Source organism: Orbicella faveolata, unplaced genomic scaffold (genome assembly GCF_042242905.1).
Source record: "Orbicella faveolata isolate gen_17 unplaced genomic scaffold, um_ofav_v1 contig_26, whole genome shotgun sequence".
Lineage (NCBI taxonomy): Eukaryota > Metazoa > Cnidaria > Anthozoa > Scleractinia > Merulinidae > Orbicella > Orbicella faveolata.
The window spans coordinates 19,439,017-19,454,061 of record NW_028301554.1 but is presented as its reverse complement, the minus strand read 5'-3'; the positions used below and the strand labels follow the sequence as shown (position 1 = coordinate 19,454,061).

Sequence of the window (15,045 nt, the reverse complement as noted above, 5' to 3'; positions counted from 1 at the left end):
TCTGCCATCTACCACGGTTAAGTCATTCTCAGTCTCAATTTGTCAGTGTCTCAAATGATGAACTTCCAGTGCTCCAGCTGATGGTCTTCCTTGCGTGCAGACTCTCTGGTTTGGAACTTCTTGCATGAAGCACGAAATTCCAAACCAGAATTCCTTCTCGCAGGCGTCTGGTCTTTCCTCAACCGACGAACTATGAATTCAGTTAATCCGACGAAAAATGAATTCAGTTAAAGCTGTCATTTACAGCTCGCAAAACTACACCACAAATTTCGTTTTCCAATGAATGTTTCAGTGTCTCACATTAAATGAAAGTCTGACGTTCCAACTGATGGTCCTCTTAGCGAGAAGAATCTCTGGTTTGGAATTTCTCGCATGAAGCACAAAATTCCAAACAGAAGTCCTCCTCGCAGGCCATGGTTCCTTCCTCCAAGAGTCACTCTGTCATCTACCACACTTGGGTAAGTCTTAATGCATCAGTGTCTCAAATGATGAAAGTCCAGAGCTCAACTCAATGATGGTCCTCCTAGAGAGCAGACTCTCTGCTTTGGAATTTCTAGCATAAAGCACGAAATTTCAAACCAGAATTACTGCTCGCAGGCTATAGCGCTCCTTTATCCATGCTTCAATCTGTTATCTACCGCAGTTAGGTCATTGCTATGCGTCAGTCTATCACAAAAGCAGTATACCTCGCTTTTGTCAGTGAGTCAAATGACATCAGTGATAAATATAACGGTCACATCATGTTGATGTTACTCTCTGGCTTGGCGTTTTGCGCATGAATCGTGTAATTCGGAGCGATCTACCTCTGTAGTTTGGAACTTCTTGCATTAAACGTGGAATACCAAACCAAATCACCTGTTGACCTCGAGTGTTAAATAACATAAGTGTAATGTTCACATCATGTTGAGGCCCTGCTAAGCAGACTCTCTGGTTTGAGTGGTTTGGACTTTCTCGCATGGAAAATGAAATTCCAAACCAGAATTCCTGCTCGCACTCTATAGCCTTCCTTTCTCCGCCAACCAACCATGAATCTGGTTGAATTTTTTATCTAACGCTAGTAGATGTAATAATGTTATTAATATTATGCCGCAATAAATTTGGTGTGTTACATGCTAAATTTTAATCCGTTTTCAACCGCAGGACAAAGATATTCATGTTTAGCAGTGTGGTGTGACTCAGGCACTACTTAGTATTAGGGAAATTGAAGTAATGTTCACTTACGATTCGGATGCTTCTTTCTTAGAATCCAATAGCTATGTAGACCGCTGGCAGTCTGTTTTTCTCTCGAAATTCAGAAGGGGTTATGAGGAATGACGCTTTAGCGTAAAGGGGAATGGTACGAGACATGGGCGCGGCATTCGTCTAAGTGACCCTAACAGAAAAAACCGCCGGGCTGCCAGCAGACTATGGCTATGCACCGAAAATAAGAGTTTTACTCTTGATCGTAACTAGCTAGCTTGAAAGGCGGACAAACTTATTCACAGCGCTTTTGATAAGGATTTCACTGATCGCGAGATCAAGATCCTCAAAATTTCTATGTGGTTAGTAGCCGATAGTCGATCTGTTGTCTTCCCACTGACGAAAAACTGCAATGACAGATGTCTTGAATAAAACTAATGACAAAAAGGCTTGTAAATCCTCGTCATAGCAACAAGGACAAATTAGTTCGCAAATTCTTTCTTCCCATTAGATCTTCTCAGTAAAGTAAAAGATATTTGGGTGCTCTCACATTTTTAATTACTCCATTACTATGCTAACTGTTGTTACCTATATAGTTCTACTACAAATGACACATAACGAATAACGAAGTTATTAAATAGTGGCCAAAAGACAAACAGGTCTAAACAGCTGTCCTCGACTACAAGTTTCAAAGGTGTTTGTTTGCATGTGTCGGTGTGCTGAACGATAAAAGCCTAACGGTTACATTGCCGATGGTCTTCGTAGCAATCAGACTCGGAGTCAATCAGACTTGGAGTTTCTCACATGAAGCGCAAAATTCCAAACCAGAAATCCTGCTCACAGACTTCTGGTCTTCCCTCAACCGACGAACCATGATTTCAGTTGAATCTGTCATCTGCAGCTCGCAAAACTGTACTACAAATAGACACCCTCATTTTCCGATGAATGTGTTTGTGTATGAAGTGAAAGTCTAACACTCTAATTGATGGTCCTCCTAGCTAGCAGACTCTCTGGTTTGGAATTTCTCGCATGAAGCACGAAATTCCAAATCAGAAATCCAGCTCGCAGGTTATGGTTCTCCTTTCTCTAAGAGTCAATATGCCATCTACCACAGTTAGGCCAGTGTTAAGGTGTCAGTGTGTCAAATGATGAAAGTCCAAAGTTCCAATTGATGATCCTCCCAGCGAGCAGAATCTCTGCTTTGGAAATTCTTGTATGAAGCACAAAATTCCAATTAACAAATTGACATCAGTTTTTTATGCGTCTGTCCTCTTATTGATGATAAATTGTGGCATAACATTGTCAAAATGGCTGTGGAACCACGAGCCGGAGGCGAGTGGTTCCGCAGTAAACTTTGGCAATGTTATGACGAAATTTATCATCAATAAGAGGACAGACGCATAAAAAACTACTGTCAATTTGTTTTTTACAATAATAAGACCCCAAACTGGTCAAATGCCGGGAATAAATGAGGGGAAAAGACGCGTAAACTTGTCGTAAACAAAGATAAGTGAATTTTATTCAAAATGACGCGAACATAGCTTTTCTCGCTTTTTGATTGGCTACTTAAAAAAGGCTATAAAATCTCATTGGTTAAAATCTCGTCTGTACTCTTATTGAGGGAGGCGCGGTGACCTCATGGTTAGTGCGCTCGTCTCCGGATCGAGCGGTCCGGGTTCGAGCCCTGGCCGGGGACATTGTGTTGTGTTCTTGGGCAAGACACTTTACTCTCACAGTGCCTCTCTCCACCCAGGTGTGTAAATGGGTACCGGCGAACTTAATGCTGGGGGTAACCCTGCGATGGACTAGCATCCCATCCAGGGGGGAGTAGAAATACTCCTAGTCGCTTCATGCTACAGAAACCGGGATAAGCTCCGGCCTGATGGGCCACTTGGCTCGTATGCAGACTTTACCTTACCTACTCTTATTGATGATAAAAATGAGCCAATCAGCGCGCGAGAAATTAGACAGTTATTGTAAAAACTAGAATGGACGATTCTCGTAGTTCGCTGACTCTCTGGCTTGGAATTTCTCGCAGTAAACATCTGCGTGTTTACCTCTTTCGCCAAATAATACACTGGAATTTAATGTTCGCATTATGTTGAGGTCCCTCAAAGAAGAATCTCTGGTTTGGAGTTAATGGCATGAAACGTGAAATTCCAAACCAGAATTCCTGCTCGAAAATTCTTCCGCAAACAAACGATGAATCTGGTTGAATCTGTTATCTACTAATAGTAGAAAGTACAATTATCATCAACATACGCTGCCAAATAAAAACTCGGCCTCTTGAAAACACGTGCTCAGCGGGCTGCTAATGCATTATCAGCCCTAAAGCTGATTATAGAGTAGAGTTTTTTTGCAAAGTTTTTTAAAAAAATTACGTAAGTTTTCTTTTTCCGAAATTGCTCTGACTTCGCTTTTTTTTTTAACTTTGTGCACTGTTGAACCTTGACATGCAGATTACAATTCGATGATAACAAGTGGGAGTCACCTGAATCGTTTTTGAGTTAAAAGCACTTAAAGCTAAATTAAAGAGTGGTACTTTTGATCCATCGAAGAGGAAGTTCTGAAAAATCCCTGGAAACTGCTGTCAGCCATATTTAATGGTCTAACTGAAATTATTGGTTGTCGAGTAACAAGCTGTTGCGACAGGAGAACTTTCCGTTATGCCTTAGAGTGGTTGTAATTGGTCCATGATGGGTATTGCTCACTTTCCCGGCTTGAACTCCCGAGGCAGGAAATTAAACAACGCAAAGACTTTGACCTCACTGAAAATTCGAATTGATTATGCGGTTTTGGCGAGATAAACCGTACAGATTGCTGTAAGATCGATGAAAGAATTCCGCTGGGCAAGGTTTGAGACTGAATTCGCACACGTTTAGATCATAGAAAGCTAATGCGACATCTTTACCTGTCATCACAGACTAACAAATACCTAGGCTCGATTACCAGCCGCTGTTCGGGAAAAGAGCCTGCGCTCCTCCCCCGAACTCATATGTGTGACCTTTGACATGACAGTTGCTACAGCATAGTCAAACAGCTCTGCTCTACTTTTTTTTTTCTTCTATAGAACACAGCATGTAATGCCCTTCCGCAACAATAATGTGAAACAAAATAGGTTGGAGGGCCAAAAGTTAGAAGAAGTGGCGAAAACGCCACAAATTTTACCAGCCGTAGGCGTCATGTGGGCCTGCCTATGATTTCAGATGACTTTTTCGGCCACCTGAAGCGCCGCAAGAATTACATTATGAAGTTACGTCACAGACATGCTTTGCCGCTCAAGCGTCCAGCCGTCTCTTCTCGGGGAGGAACGTAGACCGGACTCGAGAAAGCGGCAGAAATCGAGCCTAACAAATACCGCGCATAACTGACTGCGAACACTGCACGTGTCGGTGGAACGAATAGGAACACGTGCGACAAATATTTTTGCAGAGTGAGGAAATAACTGAGTTGATGTTTGCACACACATGTTAAGATCAAGTTAAATGTGGACTAAGAGTTCACAATCAAGCTTGACCTGGTATATGATGTATGTTATGATGTTACATCTAAATTCTCATTGCCAAGAAATAATAACATCAAGTCGACGGGGAGTGCTTTTTTTTAGTTCTACAAACGTGTTAATAGCTGTCTTTTTCATGTTGCTTCGTGACCGTGGTGTGTTCACGTATCATATTCCACTAGATGAGACAAGACGCTCACATCGATGTCCTCAGGCTAGTTGGGAGATCTTGCTGGCGGTTACTAGTGGCCTCGTTAACGATGAAGCCGCCATTGTGTGGTGGTGGAAACAGCAGTTCAGCGAGTCAGTTTTAATCCACATGGCTGCCGGACTGGGACATGGGAAAGCAGCTTCGCCGCATCCAAAGACTGGATCAGAATATGGTTTGGTTTTGTGAAAATTAACATGAAGGATACGGAGACAGCAGCTTTCGCGATCTTAGCTTTTAATATTAGCATTCTTGTAATGTCTTTTATATCAAGATCTAGTTTACTTTCCTTCGTTCTTAGCATTTTCATGTATATGTTCGACAAGATAATTATTGTTTCAGAATCGATTATCTAATATTAATGTAAGCCATAAGCATTTCAGTGTTTTAATACAAAGATGGTATTTTACGGATATCTGTTACATTTTTGATACGCAGCCAATTAGTACGAAAGTGATGTAGAAGGGGGGGAAACAAAGCCAAAAGACAAACCGAGTAATCGACATATATTGTAATCGTTAACAACTAATGAAAATATTCCAGAGTTACCTCTCTGGAAAGTGAAGTTCCGAGAAGATAACCAGAATCCGACGATGAAACGTGATTTCCTGAGATGGCGCAGTAACTGAACCTCGGAAACACGTGTTAAAAAGACAATAACTTGTGACGTATGTGCAACAACAAAGAAGGACTGACTATGCTGCAATGAACCTCTGGAAATCCTTATTTCTCCAATTCTTTCCCATAAACATCTACTGAGATGAAGGAAAACTTATCTGACAAGTCTCAGTACTCTACGACGGCCGGAAATTATTGTCAAGGAAGACTACTTCTTTCTGTAATTGTCAGCAGGATTTTGTGATTACCTACTACTATTCACGAATCGGAAAAACGAGAACAGTTAGAAGATGGATTTGCAGCTTAAAGAGGAAGAACTACAACATTTAACTGAAAACAAAAGCCAAGACAGAAACAAAAGGTTTCTTTTGGCAATTACAACGTCTCTGGCGTACGGAGATTGAGCTAGGACCGAACGTGAAGTACAAAATCACCACTGTAAATGGAACCAAAGACAATCGACTGAATGAATGTAGAACAACCCAAGGTGACTAATCATTTATTAATAACTTGCGTGACTTGTAATTTCTTCTCATAAGAAAACAAGAGCATAACTCGCTTTGTTTCTGCTGCGGCAAACTTACACATGTTAGAGCCTTTTAAAATGCAATAAATACATGGAATGACGTTAGCAGTTTTATTGTGATCACAAAGTTTGTCTTGGATCGAACAAATCATTAAGACTGTTTAATTTCGCGCCAGTGTTTTTTTTTTTTAATCTGCTGCACAAAACGACTGACGCCGGCTCTCACTGGTTCAAAGCTAGCGAAGTAATGAAGGAAGGTTTGTAGAATTTATTTTAACAGTACTCGACGGTTAGTGCGGAGTCTTCAGGATATCCACTACCCAACTATCACGTCAGTAAGTTGCAACATCTTTTGTCGTCTTTTGTGCGCTGTAAGCGACTCAAATCGACCGACTGAAAGCCTGTTCTTTGTTTAATAAGAAGTAGCTTATCGATTCAAGCTGGACGGAATAATTGTGCATTTGTAACATTATCTAAAGGGAAATTTTCACTAAATTCGTTCTGGTGATTAAGATGTCAACCTTGTGTACTCAATTATGACTTTACGCCTATTTAAGTTTTATGAAAATCAGAGCATCAACAAAAAAGTTGGGTGCGAATCAGTATTATGTTTGTAAGCCAAGTTCACAAGATCCAAATAATGCAAAGAGAAGGGCTACATAGTGACTTGCTTTGTTTCAGTGATTCAGTGAAGCAAGTTGTCGAGCAATGAGTGACCGCAAAGCACATCTTTGAATTGTGAAGCATGCAGCCATGTTTTAACGAGGTGTTGCAACTCCTTTAGTGCAGATTTCGTTCATGGTCCTTGTGAATACTGAGTGAAGGTTGAAGTAACACGACACGTAAAAATACAACGAACATGTTAATCACTTTGCGTCAATGATGCCAACGTTGCACGGCTTCTCTGTAGAGGACGGAATGATGCGGAATTAGCCGACTTGTCTTTTTCGCGTGATGGAGATCACCTTCGATTCGAGCCAGTAAACACAAGCAAAGCTCGATTCCCGCCGCCGAGGTACTAGAAAATTAGAAATTCTGAAGGTCTTGGGCTCGACCGTCGGCCGAGGTAGAATGTTACGCAGCGGAGAACGAAAATAATGAGACTTACAACGACCGCAGACGTCGTCATCCCGGCCTCGGGGCCTCGGCTTTTCTCAGTGCTTATAAATTGGAGGATATGGAGTCAAAGTATTTTCTGTTCATCTCACAACCAGACAAACTGCTAGTTCCGAGAAGAAAAGAAAACATTTAAGAGTGTTGATGAATAAACAACGGTAGTATCGTTTTACACCATCTACAACGAGCGGGTTTGAGGCGAAGGTTTCAATTCGACTAGCTAAAGCTGTGAAAAGGCCGAGGAAAAGGCTAATTTATGGATATCGATCAATTTTTTTGCGTGGACTGCTTTCAATGAAACTGTATAAGGCTCAGTATAAGACTAGGCTGACAGTTAATCGCTGTAAACCTGTGTAAAACTGAGCATCATGTTGATCGCAGTTCATTGAAGACAGAACGGGCAAAGGACAACAAAGAAAACACAACTGTCTGGCTTATTTGTTAGAAAATAGCGAAAAGTTTCTCTTTGTAATACATTTTCAGTCTCAGTTAAAACAATGCAGCTTTTTTGTTTATATATATTTAGTATCTTCGTCTTATGGGGTCTTCGGAGTCCCTGCATGTCCGCGAAGCATAAGCATTACCCAGCACCTCTTTGCCTCGTAATGTTTAACTCGGCGGTGAAGTTATAAGCGGGCTTTACTTTTGGGTAAGGATTCCACATGATGAGGTATTTACTGACAAGAAAATGTGGATAAGAGAAGAAGAAACGGGAAATTAAGTCGATTCTCTTGACATGAGCTCAATTTAGCGAATTTGACCTGTTTCCTGTGTAGGGACCTTCTGCTTTTATCCTAAATTTTGAACACGAAAGGGATATGGCCGAGAAGCTTTTATGACGAAAAGTCTTATTCATTTTTATCGGCTGCAATTCTCCTGGTTTGCGTTTGATGGATCGAAGAACTCGAAGTTGGAAATGAAATAAGAGCGAAGATGGTCGATAACCTCAAAGCTGCTCATGCCAAAGTAAATAATCAGTCCAATTTTATCACTGAACAATTGTTATTTCAGGTTGTCTGAATGCAGAAGTGTCAAACAGTACACAAAATGGCAAATGAAAGAAACAAGATTGGAGCTTTCCTGAGATTCCAGGCGCATCATTGAAGCATGATGAGTTAATGGAGTGGACGCTTCACGTAGTTCATGGCCGCCGGACAATTTGTGACCAACCTCGGGCCGAATCGTGCGGTTTCGAAGGAATTCCTAGTCCTTGCTAACATTGTAAGAATTCTTCCTTTTCTTAATTCTGTTCTCAGTTGACTAACGACTCTGAATACCAATGCCTTTCTTCTGAAAATTAGTTTTGCCCTCGTCAGCTGATTTCCCTTGAGGCATTTGTCGCCGCATTCCTGCAGTTATAATGAGGTCTTAAACTTCACTTTTGGTGTAGGGTACATTGACTTTTACTCGGAAGCATGCTTTGTACTAAACTAACGTAAATGGAGAGTTATAAATTCATTTTCCGCCGGGTGTTGTTGCACCTAGAAGACCTTTTAGGTCAGTGATGATTATTTTGCGCAATTGTGTCATGATGTTATATATTGTAAACGCGTCGTATAAAATGTCTTTGTACATGTAAGGTTGTAGCAATGAATTATAAATATTTTTCCACAAACGAGTCAAATAACCAGCGGAGAACTTCGTTTGTCTATCTTTAATTTGCTAATAATCTGTACGGTGAACTTGGAATCGCTGAAATCAAGTTGAGTAAGGCGACGCCATGTTGTAGAAACTGAGCATGTTTTCGCTCTTACTCTTTGCGCGTCAATCGTGGAAGGAAAAATGTGGAAAGAGCGAAATTTCCGAACGAAAACTTGTTTCTTACGAGCAGCTATTTGAATCGTGCTTCTCGCTTCAGTGGAGAAGAAGACGTTCTGTAAATTCCATGCGCGACATCAGTGCGACAATTTAAGACTCTTGTTTCCTTCAGTCATTTCATATCTCGTTCTTCAAAGATGCAGAATGTCTTTCGCAATGGCCACTGATATGCAGCCATTGCTCGTTATTAAATTGAATTTCTTTAATTCAACAAAATTGAGAGTACTGAAGCAACTCGCTTTATACATTGTACTAAGAAAGAAAGATAGCATTAAGTACTAAGAAAACAAATTGGTGTTGTCAACAAGTGCTTATACATTTCGACACCCTTCTGATTCAATTAAAGTCGCAGTTACTTTGTTGTTGTAAAACAGTCAAGTCAAAGAACGGCGTCAGAAAGGGAGAAAAGAGATTTATGGCCTGTTTTCTGAGAAAATGGGAGACTCGCCAGTGCTTGTGACAGCGAATATACGTCTATGAGAAGTGATCCCGTCTGGCGATATTATGACTTAAGACTCGAGGAAACCTAAAAAGGGGAGGAATACTCCAAGTAGTTATAACGATATTACGATGTATTTAGGACTTGAGGAAACCCCCAAAAGCGACAAATGACCCAACAGTGCACAAGTAGTGATTAACTCTTGAAATGTTAACTTCAATTTTAGTAATTAGACTTAAGCACTCAAGGTATTGTTCTTTGTCAGCACACATAGAGGACACAAAGGGACATGTAGTTAATTTCTTCAGAGCTGCTGTACCTTCACTCTGCTGGTTGTCTCTCCATGCCGTGTCTTATTGGTCTGTGGAACTAAGGAGCCATATGCAAGTAACCACTCGTTGACAGGATCAATGTCGTGATTACCGTGGTTATCCTGGTCGTTGAAAGTGACTCTTAAGTCTTGCTAAGGAGCGATTATAGAAAGTGAGAAGGGGAGCGCCGCACATGGTTTAAATTCAGTTTTTGTTTTAGTTTTGCCCAAGTTTGATGATGTTCTTTATGTCCACGAATGGAAATGTCTGCATGATTAAATTGGCCTTAACACGGAAGCAGAAGTGCCTTTCAAAGCCTTCGTTGGACAAAATTGGAATACACACAGCCACTCTGTTCTGGTTATATAGCAGATTCACGAGGGATCAAGCTCGGAATACGCTCAATGTTTAGGAAAAGGACACTGATAGGTTGTGCTTTTTGCCAAGATAGTGTTAACAAATTTGGATATGACACAGAACTTGGGGTATGAAAACGTAGCTTAAACGATGGTTTATTATTGGGTGCGTACATGCAAGCTTAGGGTTGGTGCAACTCCACTAACTGGACTGCATCTACCTTAAAATCAAGGGTGACAAATTCACTGGTATTAATGCTATTAAAGCATATTAAATTGTTAATAAAAGCTGTACCTGGAGCTTAAAAAGGGTTGAACGATCGCTTTGCCTTCAGGTGCGCCATGTCTTTCGCTAAGCCAAAAGTAATCAACCCTTGATCAATCCATTTTATCAGCTCTCGTCAGTGTTGATTGGCTAGTAATCATTTATGGTGTCATAATAGGGCGTAAAACTGGTAGCGGGCATTACTCATCTACAGTAAGAGTAGAACCTGTTTACATTAACCTTCTGATAATTTAGTTTTAAAATAGTTCCCCCCTTCAACAAAAAATTTAGCTACTGCATGCCTTCCGTTTGGGAAAAAAACAGACAACCGACAACGTCAAATAATAGTAAATCTCAATCTCTCTTTGAAATGGTCTCACACTGGGACTGCATCCAAGCATCTAAAAGTTAGAACTAGCTCTCACCACCTTCACCAATCTCTTCTGTGACTAGGTGTCAGATAAGGCCTCCAAACGAACTATTGTAGCTTTATGGTATTATAATCCATACCACGTGAAAGCACTACTCATGAGCTTTCATTTAAATGGTCAGCCAATGGGATTTCATCCACAAACGTAAAAGTCAGAATCACACTTCATTGCTAAAGGCTGGCGGCCAACAAGCTTTTATTATTTAGTTTAGAAGGGTCACGAGGACCTCTTCTCGATCGCAGGATAAGATCACTGAGTCACTGTGACATTTGGCGAGACAGGCCCTTATCATTTCATCTACTTAATTATCTCGGAGTAAAAACTAGTAAACTGCGACAACATGCCACGCTAGGAAACGTGTAATATGGATGTCGTGTTTTCGCTATCAGAATTCTTCATCCATACACGTGAACGCATGCTGCACAAACACTGACAACCGCAAGTGCATTGTCAAGCCCTTTCCTAATGGCTCTCCCATTTAAGACAGGCATTTAAGATAGGACCCTGGGAGGGAAGTTTTAACACTGAATTTCAGGCTTGATTAGTCTACAGTGCGTTCCCTAATGGACGTTAAGGTCGGCAACGGGTCTTAAGTCGGCATATCTGTCGGGCTGTTGATACAGTGGCCTTGTAAACAACAAGATAACATAACCAGCCGTATTATGTATGATCTTTTCACGTCTGATGAGCCACACTTCCTCTGTCAGGAAACCTGTACTGGAGTACTATCTCGTGTTTTTTCGCCATTTTACACATTTCTTACCCATACACGAGCATGCTGCACATACACTGACGCCCGCATGCGCACTGTCAGGCTCTTTCCCAATGGCTCGCCTTTTTATTCTTAGATGGGGCCCTGGGAGCGAAGTTTTTGCATTGAACCCCAGGCATGATTTATAGTCTACCGTACGCTCTCTGATGAACGTTGACTGGGTATGGGTCTTAAGTCGGCATATCTGTCGGGGTGTTGCTACACTAGTCTTATCAACAGCAAGTCAACATAACACGTCGTATTCACTATAAAGATCTTTTCAGGTCTGTCACGCGGTGTCACGCCTCCTCTGGCAGGAAACGTGTAATGTGGGACCATCTCGTGTTTTCGCTATCTACGTTCCCCTATCCATACACGTGTCACTGACGTACGTGCACTCGATCAAGCTGTTTTCCAATGGCTCCCTTAATTCTTACACAGGGCACTGGGAGCGAAGTTCCGGGCTTGAATGTTGAGATCGGCAATGGGTCTTAAAATAAGTCGGTTTACCTGTCAAGTTGCTACACTAGTCTTGTAAACAGTAACATTTTCACGAACTTTTTTTTTTTTATAGATTTACTTCCCATGATGACGCTTGATCTCTCGGTAACATGGACATGTAGCGATGGACCGAACACACCAAGTTCCAACCATGTCTGTCAATACAAGAGAACGGTGGACGAAGTCACAGGAAATTTATATTGCCGGTTTTCATGTGACGTTGTCATATTTAAAAAATAAATTAAAAAAACCCTTTTCTTTCATTAAATATACGACCCTCTAAGTGCCTGGTTCGGGTAGGGTTGTTCGAAAAGTGGATAACGCTTTCCACCAGGTAAATCAATATCCAGCGGATAGCGTGGTTTGTTTTGTTAACACTGATTCAGTGGGGAGCGATTTATCCGGTGGATAGCGTTATCCCGCCTTCGAACAACTGAGGTCTGATGTTTTACAAAGTTGTAACTCCACAGGGTTATACGATTTGTAATAGAGAACGTTTGAGTTTCTAAGCTCTTGTGAGGTCCGAGAAGGCTGCCTCTTATGTCAAAAGATGCCATTTTTCTTTCATATAAATTCGGGTGAAACATTTTTCCGAATAATACGCGTATGAGAAACCTCACAGTTCTTAATCTGGGTCTAATCTTGGCGAGTGGGTTTACTAGTATCAATCATCTACATATCCCAGGTCATTGACTTTATTGAAAACCAGAAATAGGACGGAGTTCACCGCAATCCCAGGGCTATCTTAGGACCCGGAAGAGGGGGGTTTATGCGACGCCAAAGGGTATGGTTTTTGAGTCGTTTGAGTCTGAAATACGGTATCGATTTTAGCAATGTTGGTTTGAATTAGGATATGATTTCTGGTCTTGAATTGAGTATGTTTTTTGAAGGGTCAGGTCTGAAAAAAAATTAAAAGGGTATCCATTTTTTGTCTGTTCCGAACTATAGGGTAGGGAAAATCGCACATGTTGGTCAAAAGAGAGTAAGGATTTCAACAAGTTCGCCGCACAGCCCCGCTTATAAATTTTTTTGGAGTACCCCGCCGGAGCTAAGGATAAAACGGACATGGAATGGAAATAGCCCAAACACGAGATAGTGAGAAAAACACGTGACAGAAACATCATCTACATAACCGATGACCTGTTGATACAGCTCAGATCGCGCAGTTTTTTGGCTCAGCTTGCGTGCACGTTTACGGATATGGAATGGAAATAGCCAAAACACGAGATGGTGAGAGAAACACGTGACAGAAACATAATCCACATAAGCGATGAACTTGTTGTTACAGCTGAGGTCGCGCGGTTTTTTGGCGTTCAATCGGTAACAAATTAAGTAGAATGCATCATGAACCAGATTGTTGTCTGTAAATCTTAACGGGATAATGAACGTTGGTCCTTTTGGGAAAAATGTCAGGGGTGTGAAACATCACGTGCATCCGTTGTGCTTATGGTTTTTGAACATACGTCACGTGAGTACTACGAAGACATGAATTCACCTTTGAAAGGCAAACACAGTCGATGTCATAGATTAGCGCCACTATTTAATGAGAGCAGCATACAGCAGCTGCTTGCACAAGGAAAAAAATTACTCATGATGACATTTCTCACCATTCTTGTAAATCGTTTCATTTTCACGAACTTAAAAGCGGAGGTACACTTTTTAGACACTTTACTCCGACAGTGCCTCTCTCCACCCAGGTGTATAAATGGGTACCGGCAAATTTAATGCAGGGAATAACTCTGCAATGGACTAGCATCCCATTCAGGGAGGAGTAGAAATACTCCTAGTCACTTCATGCTACTGAAACCGGGATAATCTTCGGCCAGATGGGCCACTTGGCTTGTATGCAGACTTAACCTTTTTTTTTACCCTTTCCAGTGATAAACTGAACTCAAGGAGTTCGCTACAATTTAACATTTAATGGGCTATGAGAACTCGTGCATTTATACATTAAAGCTTTCGATTTATTTATAACAAACTTTATTTGTGATAAAAAAAAAAAATGATTTTAACAAATTACAAAGATGGTGCCAACAGGGAAGAACGTAAATCTTCTCATAAGCTGACTTCCAAAGCTATGAATAACCAATAAATAGAGAAATAAAGATGTATACTACAAGATAAAACTATACATAGATTTCGAGATTAAATAATCTAGTAGAAAGTATACTTTGTATATTACTTATTAATCAGAGAGAGCTAACGAGCAATTAAATGCTTGTAGAAAACCTTAGTGAACTTAACAACATGGTCTGCCTCGACAACATTATTCGGTAAGGAATTCCAGTCGTCAATGTATCTATTCCAATAGGTTAAATCCGCATACGAGCCAAGTGGCCCATCAGACCTTATCCCGGTTTCTGTAGGATGAAGTGACTAGGAATATTTCTACTCCCTCCGGGATTGAGGGAGAGACATCGAGTCCATCGCAGGGCTACCCTCTGCGCCCATTTGTACACCTGGGCAGAGAATAGCTCTGTAAGAGTAAAGTGTCTTGCCCAAGAACACAACACAAATGTCCCCGGCCAGGAATCGAACCTGGACGCTCGATCCGGAGTCGAGCGCACTAACCATGAAGCCACCACACCTTCACATCTATTTCAATAAGAATACTTTGATTTCCATAGCAAATTATTAACAAAAGTCGGTTTTCTAATGGAAGCAAATTTTCAGTCCTGTAATATTCTTCCAAATTTTTCTTCTGTTGATGTAGTCTCAGTGAGTGGCAATGAAAATGAACGATATGAAAAAATTACTTTTAAGATGTTGTTCGCTTATCAATTTTTCCCAACAGTTCTAGGCATGCAATTATCGAATTCCCTATATCATAAGGTAAACGGTTAATGAAAACATTTTTGGCCGTTTTAGCCACTCTCTCGGGATCGTGAACCAACACGAAAGAAAGGGTTGTTACTTGACAGTATGCCTTTACTGCGCCTTTCAATAACATGCGGACTCTAAAATTCAAAGCTCAACCGACAAGTGCGTTTTTCTCTACCGTCAATCAAATGTTCGGCGGCTTCT

General features: G+C 41.0%; 2 long non-coding RNA genes across 2 annotated transcripts; one reads left to right on the top strand and one right to left on the bottom strand.

Annotated features, from left to right (window-relative positions):
* Positions 1 to 4,111: 4,111 nt before the first annotated feature.
* LOC149108451 (uncharacterized) lies at positions 4,112 to 8,776 on the top strand. The gene is made up of 2 exons (XR_016208925.1): positions 4,112 to 6,368; positions 8,161 to 8,776. It is a non-coding gene; the product is annotated as an uncharacterized LOC149108451 (long non-coding RNA).
* An 838-nt stretch (positions 8,777 to 9,614) lies between these two features.
* Positions 9,615 to 12,267, bottom strand: LOC149108450 (uncharacterized). The gene is made up of 2 exons (XR_016208927.1): positions 10,369 to 12,267; positions 9,615 to 9,869 (listed from the first exon to the last, which is right to left on the bottom strand). It is a non-coding gene; the product is annotated as an uncharacterized LOC149108450 (long non-coding RNA).
* Between the last annotated feature and the right edge of the window lie 2,778 nt (positions 12,268 to 15,045).